The sequence below is a fragment of the Danio rerio genome, chromosome 16, assembly GCF_049306965.1.
Source record: "Danio rerio strain Tuebingen ecotype United States chromosome 16, GRCz12tu, whole genome shotgun sequence".
Taxonomy (NCBI): Eukaryota; Metazoa; Chordata; class Actinopteri; order Cypriniformes; family Danionidae; genus Danio; species Danio rerio.
In genome coordinates, this window is record NC_133191.1 from 1499466 (window position 1) to 1505465 (window position 6000).

Sequence of the window (6000 nt, forward strand, 5' to 3'; positions counted from 1 at the left end):
AAGTCACATTTATGAGTTATAGTCACATTGATGAGTTGTAAAGTCACATATATGAGATATAAAGACAACTATGAGACATTTATGAGTTATACATCAGAATTTTTAGTTATAAAGGCATAATTATGTTATGAGTTATAAGTCCGAATTCTGTGTTAAAATGTCCGAATTGTAACTTTTAAAAAGCACACTAGTATTATTATTCAGTGTCAGGAGCAGGCTTCAGAATTTTCACTCAAAAACAAACACAAAAACAGATTTTTCCCATTACAAATCTAAGTGTAGTGCTTTCTGTGAACAGCAGAGGGCAGCAAACCCTATAAAACAGTTCAGCAGCTGAGCCCCTGTTGATTTACACTCTTGACATTCATTGTTCTGTAAAGCAGTGAGGATGAAAGCATCCAGAGAACATTTGCTCAGCTTATTAATATCCTTTGCTTTAAACAGTCATGTGTTTGATTCCTGACGTGTTTACCATGTTATGCTCTGCACTTACAGGTGGATGTGTTGTTGGCATACTCGCATACAGGTCATGAATATGCATGGCTTTTCCACAGTTGTGCTGTATTTGCCATAGCATAAGCAGAGCAGGATTTGGAGGGCTTCTTTGGCGCTCTTTTTCTCGCACCCTGAAGTGCTTGAGCATCGTAACACAGGTCAGGTCAAGTGTTTATGCTGGAGCGAGAGCAGTGTTTTCCTCTCAGATCCTCTTTGTCTGCACTTACCCGGAGATCAGAGGGCTCACACAGCAAGCCTGTCGAAATTATCGCAAGCCCGACAAAACTTTCATGCCTTTCCTTTTCAGATACACTCGAAACAGTGACGCTTGTTCAACATGAGCTGAAACAACACAATTATTCAGGGTTTTTTTGGGGACAACTTAATTATTTTGTGTTTAATCTACTTAAATCTGTAAAAAAAATAATAATAAGTACGCCTAATTCTTTCATGTTTACCTAACATAAATTGATTCAGTTAGCTTAATTAATGGTACAAATTGGCTCAGTGGTTAGCACTCACAGCAAGAAAGTTGCTGGTTCGAGTCCCAGTTGGGTCAGTTGGCATTTCTCTGTGGAGTTTGCATGTTTTCCCCGTGTTGGCGTGTGTTTCCTTTGGGTGCTCCGGCGTTCTGTCGATTTCTCCTATACCTTTTCAGATTGTCCTCTCATTCTAAAAGTAGGCAGCACATTTTAATGACGCAATATGCTTCCCATCAGATTTTGCAACCAGTGTAAATTTTTAATTTACATTTAGCAGAAGCTTTTATCCAAAGCGACTTACAAATGAGGACAAGGAAGCAATTTACACAACTATAAGAGCAACAATGGATAAGTGCTGTAGGCAAGTGTAACCCCGCTGGTCCTACACCACCCAACCCACTCCGAGCTGGTATCGAACCGGCGACCTTCCGCATGGGAGTCAGTTGCTCTACCATGGAAGCTAAAGACCATGGCCTCGAGCGTCTGTCGCTAGAGCACCTTTAGAGGTCAGAGGAGTGAGGTTTACCTGCACAGCACTTACTAGCTGGCCTCCGTTACACTCACCCCCTAAACCTCACTCCTACCCGGGTCACGGCACCAATGTAACCCCACTGGTCCAACGCCACCCAACCCGCTCCGAGCTGGGATTGAACCGGCGACCTTCCGCATGGAAGTTGGTTGCTATAACAAGGAGACTAAAAGACCATGACCTCCAGCGTCTGTCGCTAGAGCACCTTTAGAGATCAGAGGAGTGAGATTTTACCACCACAGCACTTACTAGCTGGCCTCCGTTACACAAGTTTCAGGTATGTAAAGTGTAAGACTTAAAAACATTAGTTAGACAGCGAGTGACTCTGCCGTTCTGATGCAGTTAGGGAGTTCATTCCACCAGCTGGGCAGATTGAGCGCGAGAGTTCGGGAAAGTGATTTCTTCCCTCTTTGGGATGGAACCACGAGGCGACGTTCATTCACAGAACGCAAGTTTCTGGAGGGCACATACATCTGCAGAAGTGAGAGCAGATAAGAAGCAGCAAAGCCAGAAGTCGCTTTGTAGGCAAACATCAGAGCTTTGAATTTGATGCGAGCAGCAACTGGCAGCCAGTGCAAACGGATGAGCAGCGGAGTGACATGTGCTCTTTTAGCTTCATTAAAGACCACTCGTGCTGCTGCGTTCTGAAGCAGCTGAAGAGGTTTGATAGAGTTAGCTGGGAGCCCGGCTAGTAGAGAGGTGCAATAGTCCAGTCTGGAGAGAATAAGAGTTTGAACAAGGAGTTGAGCGGCATGTTGAGATATGAAGGGTCGGACCATTCTGATGTTGTAGAGTGCGAATCTACAAGATCGAGTAGTTCTAGAGATGTGGTCAGAGAAGTTTAGTTGGTCATCATGTGGAGTATTGTGAAGCTGTAATATCGTCCTAATCCCTAACCTCAGAACCATTGACAGACTGTGTTGGTATAGCTTAGTCTGACGGGTAGGATAGAATGTCAGAACATCGGTTTCCCCCACAGGCCAAACACATGCGCTATAGGGGAATCGATGAACTAAATTGGGCGTCGTGTATGAGTGTGTGTCTGTGTGTGAATGAGTGTGTATGGGTGTTTCCCAGTAATAAGAAGGGCATTCGCTGTGTAAAACATATGCTGAAATAGTTGGTGGTTCATTAAACTGTGGCGACCCCTGATGAATAAGGGACTGAGCTGAAGGAAAATGAACGAATCTGTACAGATGTAAGTGAATTGAATATTAAACATTACAGTTTTTTAACTGGTTTGGTATTTTCATTATCATAATTGGCTTCATCACTGTCTCCTCTCCACCAATCAGCTGTTGTGCGGTCTGGCGCAAAATGGCTGCCGTCGCGTCATCCAGGTGGATGCTGCACACTGGTGGTGGATGCGGAGATTCCCTCCATTGTGTAAAGCGCTTTGAGTGTCCAGAAAAGCACTGTAAAAATGTAAGCTATTATTATTATTATTATTATTATTATTAATTAATTAATTAATTAATTAATTATTTTCTTCTTATTATTCTTCTTCTTCTTCTTCTTATTATTATTATTATTGTTTATTTATTTATTTATTATTTTTTCTTCTTCTTCTTCTTTTTATTATTATTATTATTACTAATATTATTAACATTATTATTTATATTATTATTATTGTTATTATTTATTATTATTATTATTATTATTTTTGTTGTTGTTGTTGTTTATTTATTTATTTATTTATTTATTTATTTATTTATTATTGTTTATTTATTTATTATTTTCTTCCTCTTCTTCTTTTTATTATTATTATTATTATTAATATTATTGTTTGTTTGTTTATTTATTTATTTATTTATTTATTTATTTATTTATTTATTATTTTCTTCTTCTTCTTTTTATTATTATTATTATTATTACTAATATTATTAATATTATTATTTATATTATTATTATTATTATTATTATTTATTATTATTATTATTATTATTATTATTGTTGTTTATTTATTTATTATTATTGTTTATTTATTTATTATTTTCTTCTTCTTCTTTTTATTATAATTATTATTATTATTATTATTATTATTATTACTAATATTATAATTATTAATTATCATGACTGCAGTGAAATTGATAGATGTATTGAATTGATGTATTCTGTGCTGCCCTAAAGACAGTGCCACCTCTGCCAAACCTAGGCCATGTTTGGCCCACATGCTGTATGCCAGTGCCGGATGAAAGCCTGCTGTGCCAGCTTTAGGCCGCTTAAACGTGTTCAATTTAAGACATTTTTTACAGTTTTTTTCTAATCCAACAAAACAAAAAAAAAAACAAGTAATTTTTTGCAAGTTGGATTTTTTTTACAGTGCAGACGCACGTGCTATAGGTGAATTGATGCACTAAATTGGTGAGTGTATAGATGTTTCCCAGTACTGCTTTGCAGCTGGAAGGGCATCCGCTGTGTAAAACATATACTGCAAGAGTTGGTGGTTCATTCCACTGTGGAGACCCCTGATAAAAAAGAGACTAAGGTGAACCGAATGAATGAATTTGTACTGATTTAAGTGGATTGAACATAAAACAATTAAGTTCTCCCAAAAAACATTTAGAATTGTGTTCATTCGACTAATTTGACTTGAGTAGTTTAAACAAGCAAGATATATATATATATATATATAAATATTAAGTGTACTTCCTTATTTTTATAAAATACTCCTTTGCTTTTATATTATTGACTCATTCAGGAGTCCTGCTCTCTTTTATTCTCTCTCCCTTTCTTTATCCTTTTCTCTCTTCTTTCTCTCTCTCTCTCTCACACACAGGATCTAAGCGTAACAGCACAGGGTAGATAATTACAATTTCAAAATCATTTGCCAGATCATTACCACCTAATCCCCTGTTTCATCTTATGAGTCACGCGTCTCATTTGGCATGGTGCTGGACAGCTCACAGGCGGTTTTTTTCTTCCAGCTTTTCCCTCATAAACAGCGCTGTCTCTCGTCTTTGACCAGCAAGGGCCACGGGGCCACGAGAAACGGATACACACTCCAACACACACCAGCAAAATATAGATTAAGAAAAGTGCAGCAAGTTTGTTTTTCTCTGTCGCTCAGACTCTCAGAGTGTGTTTAGATTTGAGGATGCAGTCGCATGTTGATTATTACAATGCCTGAGCGGTTTTATTTCATGTAATTAGATGTTATCAACACAAATCGCAGGTAAAATATTAGTTTTTTTAACGCACTGGACAATTTTGAGACTGAAATTTTGCACTGAAAAATAACGATTAATTGGATTTATATGTTTTTTTTAAGGTTGTAAACAAGTGATATGGGCTGAAATAAATCAAACTAATTTAAAGTAGTAATCTTCAGCTTAATGTGTGTGTTTTAACTCAACCCTTATCAGTTGTTTGCAACCACTTAACTTAAACAAATTAATAAATCCAATTAATCGTTATTTTTCAGTGTGTAGTGAAAAGAAATATATTCACAGAGGAATGGATAACATTAATTGGGGTGTACACACTTATGCTGAGCACTGTGTAAGTGTATATATATATATATAAATATATATATCAGGTCTTTTTAAATGGACTCAGTCCAAAAGGGCATAGCAGTGCCTGTGACTCAGGAGGTCAGAACCCAATAAATCCCATTTGACTTTCGACCTGCGGTTCAGGGGGGAATGATGGATCAATGACCCCGTCAATGCCTCTGTCCAACACCTCAGCCGCTGCACCGTCCCGCTTCAGTTTGATTAAAGCACAAAACATATTTGAGCAGAATTAGTGGCCGGCCATCCAACGCAATGATCACGTTCAGCTACAATCACAAACATGTCGATTTTATTTGCGGTGCACTTTTCAGCAGCTTCACAGAAAGAAATGTGCCTCACAAAGACCATTACAGAACCGATAATAACATCATGCTGGATTATAGGATAATAACGCCAATAATTGCATTTGTCTGCTCACCATATTGGATTAGGCTTTGCTTGGCTCGACTTCTTAATTTTAATACAACACTCTTGTTTTAGCGGCTGTTGGGGGGGGGGGGGGGGGGATGTAGGCATATTGCTTAACCAGCTGATCACTTACATCTATGTGTACGGCTTTTCTGCTGTTACCAGTTTGTCCAGTGGTGGACTTGAGACGCAGAGCGAAGTTGACGTTGACAATGTGGCTTGAGTCTGGCAAAGAACGGTTCCTTAAAGCAGTTAAGACAAAAACTAAAGTCAAAAAAGAAAAAAAAAAAAGAATAACAGGGTGAGAATGTGGTAAAATCTGAAAACATGGTAAAAATCTGCCTGTTCTTTTTCTGGATTGCTTTTGAAAACACTAGTGGTTGGATTTAGGGAAGGCAGATGGTGGATCAGTCCATTGGTCAGTCGGTGGGGGTGGGGTGGGTTCGGGGGTTTATTTATTAATAACTAAATGCCATTTTGTTAAATTGCAATGCTACATTTTCACAATATAATGTGTTGGAGGTTCCATAATGCAATAAATAACCATAATTATGAGCTATGGATAACTTCT